At 42.7% G+C, this 9,673-nt stretch overlaps 1 protein-coding gene across 5 annotated transcripts in view; it reads right to left on the reverse strand.

The window, feature by feature from the left end:
- foxp1b (forkhead box P1b) overlaps positions 1–6,632 on the reverse strand; it is a 98,671-nt gene extending 92,039 nt beyond the window's left edge. For all 5 annotated transcript variants that reach the window (XM_078283566.1, XM_078283564.1, XM_071922959.2 and 2 more), the window contains exons 1-2: positions 6,515–6,632; positions 6,240–6,306 (exon numbers count right to left, since the gene is read on the reverse strand). The gene's annotated coding sequence lies outside the window, so the exon portion shown is untranslated. The remainder of the gene's footprint in view (positions 1–6,239; positions 6,307–6,514) is intronic.
- Positions 6,633–9,673: the final 3,041 nt, after the last annotated feature.

The raw sequence follows: 9,673 nt of genomic DNA on the forward strand, positions 1-9,673 counted from the left end.
GACTTTTACAGTCCCACTGACAGAAAGATTCAAGTCAATAAAGGCGCAGCCTCCAGAATGCTACATCTCTGCTGCGGTATCCCAGGACTTTGTGACTCTGTGTGGTGAAATGATTTCATCCAAGGAGCATAAAGGGCCTCTAAGCATGGCCAAGATGTTTCCAGTTCAAACGCAGCAGCAGCGTTGGGCCGGGGCGTGACCTGCAGCTGAACTGGCCTCCGCTCGGCCACAGGGAGGAGGACAACAGCCACTCCGAACACATCACCCCACCCCCCTGATAAATAACTAAACACGGCAAACAGAGACCCATCAGTCAACCTCCGCACGGCCAACACCAGGACGGGGACAGAGATCGATGGGGAGATACGGACAAATAAAGAGGAAAGAAAGGGAAGAAAGACAGAAAGGAAAAGAGGGACAGAGAGGGAGAGAGACAGGGGCCGAGAGAGAGAGAGAGAGAGAAAGGGAGAGAATGAGGGAGGCGGGGGGGTACATTGTGAGGGCACCTAACAGGGGAGAGTGGATAAATATCACACAGGAGCCCGAGCCAAGCGGCGTGGAAGGCCGAGCACTGTAAGACTGTGAAAGCCGGGCCTTTTTGCCGAGCTGTGACATTTGTTTCTTATTGTCTAAGTGGCAGCTGAAAGCGTCTCCCTGCGAGGGCCCCTCGGCTCTGCTCCGGCCCGCTTTAACAGGGAGGTAACCATATTAGGACGTGTATGGTAAAGTAAACAATAACATAGTTGCAATGAGATGGAAATTTTTCAGCTAATGGTGTTTGTCATTCCTGTTTTCAGTGCACTGAACAGCCCTGGGTTTTTTCTAGCCAGCCAGGGAGACTTTGTTTATGAAAACAACGCAGGAGCCAAGGCTGAAACCAGTGCAAAAAAACACTGTAAATAAATATCGGTTTAAAAAATGCCTCTGCCTTTCTCTTTCGATTACATTAAATAAACCCGCATTTCAGAAGAAAAGGCCCTCCACTTTTTCTCTCCCCTCTCAGAAGAAGGGTTCCGCTTCAAGTGCATCTTTTAAGTGTCTAATTTTAATTCAACATTTTAAATATTTTAACATTCTAATTTATTTGACAATCCAACAAGGGGAACAAGAGCGGGAACCTAATTGGCAACGATGTATGACGTGAATTAGAGCAGTTGGCGAACTTGCGGTTGAATGAAATAACGAGAGATACTATTTGATATGTCTGGGTTGGGAGGCTCCATTTCTCACTAATCTTAACGGCATGTTGAGCTATTTAAAAGCAATGTAGCAATCATTCTGCTTTATATTTCACTGGTCACTTGTTCTCCTCCCTGTTCACTCCCTTTTCTTTGGCTCTAGCTACCACGCTATCTTTTCCAGGTTAAAAGGAACGGCATGACTGCATGTTTTTGTATGGAAGTGTGGAAAACAAAACTTCAGATTTTTTCCAGCCCATTTTCATGTCTTGAATGCTATCCTACTGCTGACTCACTGGTCTACTACTCCAAAAAAAAAGAGCTCTCCCACAGCTTGAATCTGACAAAAAAGCAAATCTTTGGCTACGAAGGTTCAGACTCAGTTTCAAAGTTCACGAAGTACCAACACATTCATATGCGCTTTTATAGTACATGCAGTCAACTCTAGGGACACAGACATTAAACTCCTCCATTTCCGTCCTCTCCACGTGTTGACTTTCTTTGTTTGGTTTTTACCCACCAGCTCTCTCTCCAGCAGCCTTCTCAACCCCACTCTTAATCTCACACCAAAAATGCAAGCTGTTTATTTGCGTAGGGCTGAAGCCATTCCATTAAGTAGCCCCACCAGGTGCTTTATCCCTAAAAGGGATTTGTTTTATAAAATAAATGGAGAATGCAAGGGACTGCCAAAATGATATTTACCATGACATGACGTGAATGCAGCAAAGTCAAAACCGTCCAAATAAGAACCAAGGCCGTAGGCACTTGTTTTTGAATTTCCTTACATAGTCATAGTTCTGCACTAGTTACACTGGAGACCAACTGCACACAGGATGTGTCTCATCAACATGTGAGCATATATCAATTTATAATGTTGTTTCTAGGAGCAAGTAGAATGCAGGTGCAGTTTATAGCCGTTTTATTTTAGTTATACTAATAGATTATTACATATTCCACAATTTATCTTGTTTTGCATCTTCAGTATGATAGAGGCAGGCCATGACTATCCAAAGAAATACTCTGGACAGCAATCTTGCTCAGAAGACTAAAAATCAATCCAAATGATTAATTCCATTTCACCTTTTCTGAAGCGGTGGGAGAAGGCCAAAGCCAAACCTTTGTGGAAGAAAAGCCCTGAGAGAGCTTTGACACTTTCTCTCAATTTTGTGATTTTCTTTTCATCTTGCTGTAAGACAAGTCATCTGAGGGTGGAATTTGCTTACTTCTGTCGCCTCAGTCAATCTCGCACAAAGACTCCGTCACGTTAGCCGTCTGCACCTGGTAGCAGGCTGACATTATCAAAGCTCCTCACTCTTCTAGACAGACCAGAGTTTATACATCCGTCAATATGTTCCAAACCAAAAGAAGACGTGTCTGTGTGATGCTGATAGAAAAATAGATTGAAACTTGCCAAACACATTTTTCCCCAAAAAGGTATTTTAAGTAGCTTCAAGATAACACATCTGTGATAACACTATCAGTACAATTCCTTCTACCTTACAAGAGAAGATAATTCACATGAAAGTCAAGGGAGATGCAAGTGAAAATAAGAGTGTTGCTCTGTTCGGTGACACACTGTATTCAGAATAAGGCATACATTTACCTGTGCAACCTGTTTAGCCAGACAATAAAGAGGCGGGCTATCTGCCAGAGCCGAGTCTGATAGCAGCTGATACTGCCATGGGAGCAGAGCATCAGATAGAGAAAGCAGACGGCGGCCAGGTGATGGTGTTCAGAAGGCCCTGACACATCCTGTGATCTCAATCAACAGGAAAAAGTAGGCCCACGCCGTCATGTTTCTGCCTCGGTCTCCGGTGTGACGTCTTTGTACGGACGATAATGTTTCATTTTTACACTGTCTTGCATCTATTCTGCCTGTCACCGTTTTTAACTACAGCAGCCAAGCTCAGAGAGTAGATTACGGTACTTACAGTGCATGAAAAACACAGCAACAAAACTGCAAGTGACAGAAGCGTTTAACTTTCTTGCTAGCAATCTCCCCCATGTGGCACTTTCGCTACAGCGAGTTGTTTATTATGTTCCAAGCTAGGCAAAAGCGATTAAAGGAGCTCTTAAGAATCAAAGTGTTATAAATGCATGGAAACACAGCCGGCTGTAAATGCCACAGAATTAGAAGCTTACCAAGCCTAATACTAATACATGGCAATTTTCAGCTTGATGCTGATATAAAGAAATTACTTTTTTAAAGTAAGCAATAAATGCAGTCAAGGGAACTATTACAGAGGCCCTATTTTCATCCCAGCATAAATCTGCACACGACCTTTCTTTGGGTCCAACTCATGAATTCACTTGTTTATTCTTAATACTTCCATAAAAAGCAGATTAAACAAAGCAACTTGAACAGCTAAAACCAGAGCAATCTTCTCTGTGATCTTCAGAGGCACTCTCATTTACAGCAAAGGGAGAAATACAAGCAACTGACTGTTCGCATGATACGTTCCTCCCTCCGTTATATGGATTCATGAAATTCAAATGAAGTCCAACATGAGACGAAAGCATTTAGAAGCCCTCAAAACAGAGAAACACATTTTGGGCATCTGACGCTTCTTCTAAGCGCAGGCATTTCTCTGTAAAGTTGGATTTCATCAGGTCTGAATAAATTGGCCAAAAAGAAAAAACAGGCCTACATGTAGCATATTCTATCAGAGGCAGTCCTATCAAGCAGAGATGCCTATATGATGATAATTGTTCCAATCTGGCCTGGAGCCAATTTAGTGAAATCAAGCCTTTTGTCAGACTGCTTTAATTCCTAATTCCTAAACAAAAAAAGAAGCAGGGACATGAGTATACATATATGGGTAAAACACAAAAGGTTGGTCCAAATACGCACACATGAACACCGTGCATGCTTTTACACACACACACACACACACACACACGTCTTTGCAGTAACAGGAGCAGAGCTCTTCTGTATTAAACTCCATTGCACTTTAGAAGGGCTTTAAACACCAAGGCATACTAATCCCATAAGCTGCCACAGGGATTTCTGCATTAGTGATGCAATCAAAATCGCATTGGAAAGTTGTGTCAATAATTAGGCTGATTTTGCCACATTAACATTAATTACACAATCATTTGGAAGATTTCAGGGCTGATCTTACATCTGGAGCAGGCAGCTGTGGGGCCTGGTGGAGTGGACCTGTTTTTACAAGACTATGCAGAGAATGCACTCCAGATAAACAGCAACATGATTTTTTCCCCCTTTCATTTTCTCCAAGCCACTGTCTTCCAAATGTGGGGGTGATTGCCTGAATTAAATCAGAGAGGAGTACAGGCTGCTTAACAATAACATGCTGTGGCGATGAGAGCTTCCTCCTCCAAAGGGGAGAAATACAACTATTCTCATTCAAATCCTACAGCCATTGCTAATGACAGCTACTGCTGGTTCTGCCTTCTCCAAACTCTATGGAGGAGCCGCTGAACCGCAGTAACCCCTAACATTAGACCAATGTATCAGTTTGCTGTACAGCAGGCTGATATTGGCCTTTTATTAAAAATCGGATATTGGCCAGTCAGTGTCGTCCATCTCTGATACAATGGATATGATGCAGTTGGTTTGATTACATATTTATTGTATAATTGCTCAATACTGATTGTCTATGGAAAGCCCTTAACCTGAGCTGATTCTAAAGAGTTTCAATGGAGAGTCTTAGTGTCCCATGTTCAAGATACTGTTTCTGAGAGTTTTCCACCATGCAAAGAATAAAATCCTTGGGAAACACTGAAAACTTGGATATTTTTTTTTTGGCATGAAAATGGTCAAATCTAGCATTGTGATCAAACTGAACATCAAAACAAAATATCAGCATAAGGATATGGAAATAAGGATATGGATATGTAAATGGACCCTATGGAAATAAGGATATTTACATAAGGACCCCAATGGAAATAAGCTTTTAAGCTTTATTGTGCTATCCTTGATAATTTTATTGATGTGTACTTGATCCCTCCTTGGTCAGGGCATCCCCTTGTATATTAGATTATCAAATAAACTCAATCAGTCAATCAGCAGCTTCGATCCCAAAAAATACTGTAATCGGTATCAGCCTTCAAAAACAATTGTCGGTAGTTACACCTCACAAACTCTGTTCCTCAGAACAGCTTTGCTGTTCTCCAATAGCAACAAACAACAAGCACTGCTCAACTGTACAGTCTTTATTTGTCACATTATGTGCACATAGCCTATCTATCTACCTACAAGTCACAACATGCTGTTAGTGCTGATGGAGGGAGAGAGGAGAAAGAGAGAGGGAGAGAGAGAGAGAGAGAGAGAGAGAGAGAGAGAGAGAGAGAGAGAGAGAGAGAGAGAGAGAGAGAGAGAGAGAGAGAGATGGTGAAGCCGAAGCTGTGTGAGACAGAAAACAGACACACTCCTCCTCTGAAGCCCTGAGCTCCTGAAGTGTTAACACCCCCCACAACACCCCCCACCAGCCCCGCTCCGCCCCATTGGATCGCTGCAGCCTGGCAGTTCACATCCTGGGGCCCCAAAACTTCAGAGATACAGAGAGGGGTGTGAGGAGCAAACACGAGATATCGGCCAAACAGTGGCTGAGATGCCACTGATAACAGGACCGTATGCTCCCGGTATGTTCAGCAGACATGGAATATCGCCATATTTCAACTTTTTACGACAAAGACTAGACGTCAATATGCACAAACGTGGGAAGACTGGATATTGTTAAGTACGGATAGATGTATCTGAATGGAGCAGACAACCTCATGTCCCCATTTCCTTATAGTGCTAAAAGCAACTTAAAACACATCGCAATACTAGGAACAACACCTCGCAAATCCAATTTTTACTTTTAGGCAAACTATTCCTTTAGTACTCACCATGTTAGTCTCAAATCGGCAGCTTCGCAAACGGCTGACAGAGTGCACCTGTAGAGTTTCTCCCCACCCCAACTCCCCCCACCCCGCTACACACACAAAATATACAAACAAGGCAACCACACTGCATTCAGTTAATTATTAAGCCAATTCAATACAGCATTCACCCTCATGCGGAGACTTGGGTCTAGTGAATGATTGTGTGTTTACCTTCCACAAGGACTTGCTTATTTAAAGCAATCTTCAGTTCCAGCGGTGTTACTACAGCCTCCTTGCCCTGCGGACACAAGACGTTGAATTAGTTCTAGTTATGAAGTAATTACCACCGCAGACCAAAACACTTGTCATCAGCACCCACAACGCTATTTACAGAGTGAAACATACTAAATCAATGTATATTGGTAATGCTGCCAGTACCAACTCGCCCACCGGTTGCTGCTGCTATTGATCACAATTGATAACAACATACACAGACAGTTTCATACGTGTTCTGAGAAATCATCAGGATGGAATCAATTCTCTTCATTGCTGTGCTGTTTGTTTTTCCTTTGTTTGTGTGAAGCCGTACGAGCCGGTGTTACCTCCCTCAGCTTCTACGGAGCTGCAGCCACCATCACGGACTCGGAGCAGGACAGAAGTCACCCTTCGCCTATCCTACTGTAGCCTTTGTCATCGTCAGTCACATCCTCGCATTTCCATCTGTCCGATAACTACCACTACACCCGTGGCGGATGATAAAAATGAACAATGGGGCTGTCTGACGTGAGTGGACAGTTTATTTGCAAGACAAAAACTTTGTTTCATATTCCTGACAGCAGATGCCTTTATCAGGTGGGAGTCGTGGACGGCCCCCCCTGGTGGTGAACATACCTAGGCTGGCCCTGACTCAACTCCCCTGGGCCGCCCTGCTCTGCATGCACACAGCATTCCTAACTGAGCACTCAACCCAGGCATGGAGAGATGAAAAAAGAGAAGGAAAGAAACAAAATCTTATTTTTATGGTAAACTGAGAAGTGACTATGGGGCAATATCTCAGGTGCATTTGAATAAAAGCATTAAAGCATATCCAAATATGAAGGGAAAAAAAAAATCCAACCCCCTCTTCCACTGTTCTTTTGTGCCGTTTACATTTGGCAGTCAAAACTGTGGCCAGGCGCTTGTGCAGGTTTTAAGTGTTTATCTAAAGCAGACTGTGCATAGATAAAAAACACACCAGCCCGCCTTGCCCAGTTTCAGCATTAATTATGTGTTAAATGCCCTTGTTGAAAACGCGAGTCAACATTCAACTCGCTCTGAACTCTGCTGAGGGTTGAACAATCATCGAAAATGGACCATTCCCACACAACTCCCCTATTATTCTGATTCATTACACTTCAATTAACATATCATCAATGGCATCGTAAATCAATAGCGAGTGGTGACAAATGACAGATATTTTCAGTTTCAAACTACTAAACATCATTAATCCCCATCACCTGAAAGAGCCCTGGGAGCTAAATGAGTTTACCCAATGCATAACATCCATTTAGATAAATGTTCCATCATTTTAATGATGGAAAATTTGTATTGAGGGAAAAAGGCAACAACAGAATTCTGATAGCAGCTGTATGCCTTTTTTCCTCGCAATATAATGCCCATCTTGTAATACCTAAATAGATAATTGTCTCCATTTCAAACTGCACAAGGCTGTAATATTGCCATTTAGAACAGTGGGGGTGCGGAGAGCGCAGGGTGAGGATAAACAAGCACACGCTGCTTCAACCGGTTGGGAAAACGGAGCCCATCACACACTCCCACATTGAGATTTTAGGGAAGAGAACAACTCCTGGTTGAGATAATTACCCACCTAGGTGGGTTATGTGCATGCTCAGTGAGAGGCCTAAGCTAAGAATATGAATCAAAATGCAACCATTTCAAAAGACAAAAGAAGCCAAGGAGTATTTTGCAAGGTTCTCTGGTAAAGTATTTAGAGAATGCTGTAGGTATACTGTGTTGGATGAGGTGGAAAAACAGGACAGCAAAAGACTTTTGACAAAGAAACAGAACATGGTAGTCACAAGACCGGTTATGTCCAATGGGTTGAAATAGAGATAACACGTCAGTTATGTTGACACCTTTAGAAGTTCAGACGATCCAAATGCATGTTTCCATTCTCTATGCAAATGGCTTCACTGCAATTGTGAGGAAAAAAACATGCAAACACCATATTTTCAGAGGAAATGGACAATTAGAGGGTTTTTCTGCTATGGTAATGAACTATTGGGGTTATATTTGAATGTGAACAAAGACTCATTTTATTCTGTGCGCAAACCTGTGAAGTGGACTCCCCTATTCGCGAGGAGGTCGCGGCTCCACAATATGCTCTCTAGTCCCAGGTATGTTATCGGTGCCTCTGGCTTTGTTGTAAGATCGCATGTTCAAAATATGAATTAATACCCCTCCACTGAAACGCACCCAATCCCAACAAAAGGCCCACATCCACTCTGGACAGCTCTTCAGCTCCTCTAATGGACAGGCTCTCCTCTCTCTTCACATTGCGCAGACAAAAAGACGAGGGCCCATGAATATTTACCACTAAGTAAAGTTATTCCATTAATTACTCTGAGCACGCTTAATACTATATCTGTGGCTACTTCTGTGGCGGCTCGTTAATGAACTTTCACACATCATTACCATATTAATTAATGCTCAACTCAATGGTTGTCAATAGGAGGCTGCCAGAGTTGTCTCGTGGTTCTTTACAGCCCGTCCGGGGTGCTTCGATCACTTAGTGACAGCATCTGAATAGATCTACCGTATCTATTTATCATGCCATGGACTCGCAGTGTGTTGAAATAAAACAAAAAAAAAAAAAGGTAGCGACTCTGGTTCGACACTCCTCCTCAAGGCTAAATGGCCGGTGGATCAGTATTAAGGGCTTTGTGTAAATAAGAAGAGGGCGTAGGAGAGTTTAGGTTGTGTAGAGTCAGTGATATCTATATACAGGGTCATTGCTGTTTGTTTTTAGGGTGTGTGCAGGAGATTTTCCAAGTCACTGTCTGTGCTCTGAAACACAGGAAAATCTAAAGCATGACTCACTTCTCAACAAATGCAGCTGCTTACTGTACTTGTGATTTCCTAAAAGGGCTGACTGCACACTATTTTCTTTCTCTTTTCTCTTGTGCTTTTATTAAGATGGACTGATTCAATGAAAAACATAGCTAAGTCTCGTAAAAAAAGAAAAAAGAAAAAGAAGTCGGCATTCAAATAAACGAAAAAAAAAGCAAGCATATTTTTCTCTTTTTGATGCGATTGGCAGGATCCTGGCATTATATTGTTACACCCACACAGACTGTAAACAACAGCACTTTCTGACACGCAAACAGGCTCAAAACCCACCAATTAAACCTAACTTCACTCCAACCAGCCCTTTTTCGGAGGGCTTTTTTCTTCTTCTTTTTTTTCTAAGCTGAAAAGGCAACAGTGCAGTCTGGTGAATGTCAGGCCTGTCTGATCCCCCAGATTCTTTGGACCTGCCCTCACGTTTTGCTGAGCTAAGAACAAAGTACACAGAGTGCACACAGAGAGCTTTGCTGCCTTAATACCAAGGAAGTGGAATTTCACTCCTAACCCAAAACAAACAAGACGGCGCATTTCTTTACACT

Source organism: Centroberyx gerrardi, chromosome 5 (genome assembly GCF_048128805.1).
Source record: "Centroberyx gerrardi isolate f3 chromosome 5, fCenGer3.hap1.cur.20231027, whole genome shotgun sequence".
Lineage (NCBI taxonomy): Eukaryota > Metazoa > Chordata > Actinopteri > Beryciformes > Berycidae > Centroberyx > Centroberyx gerrardi.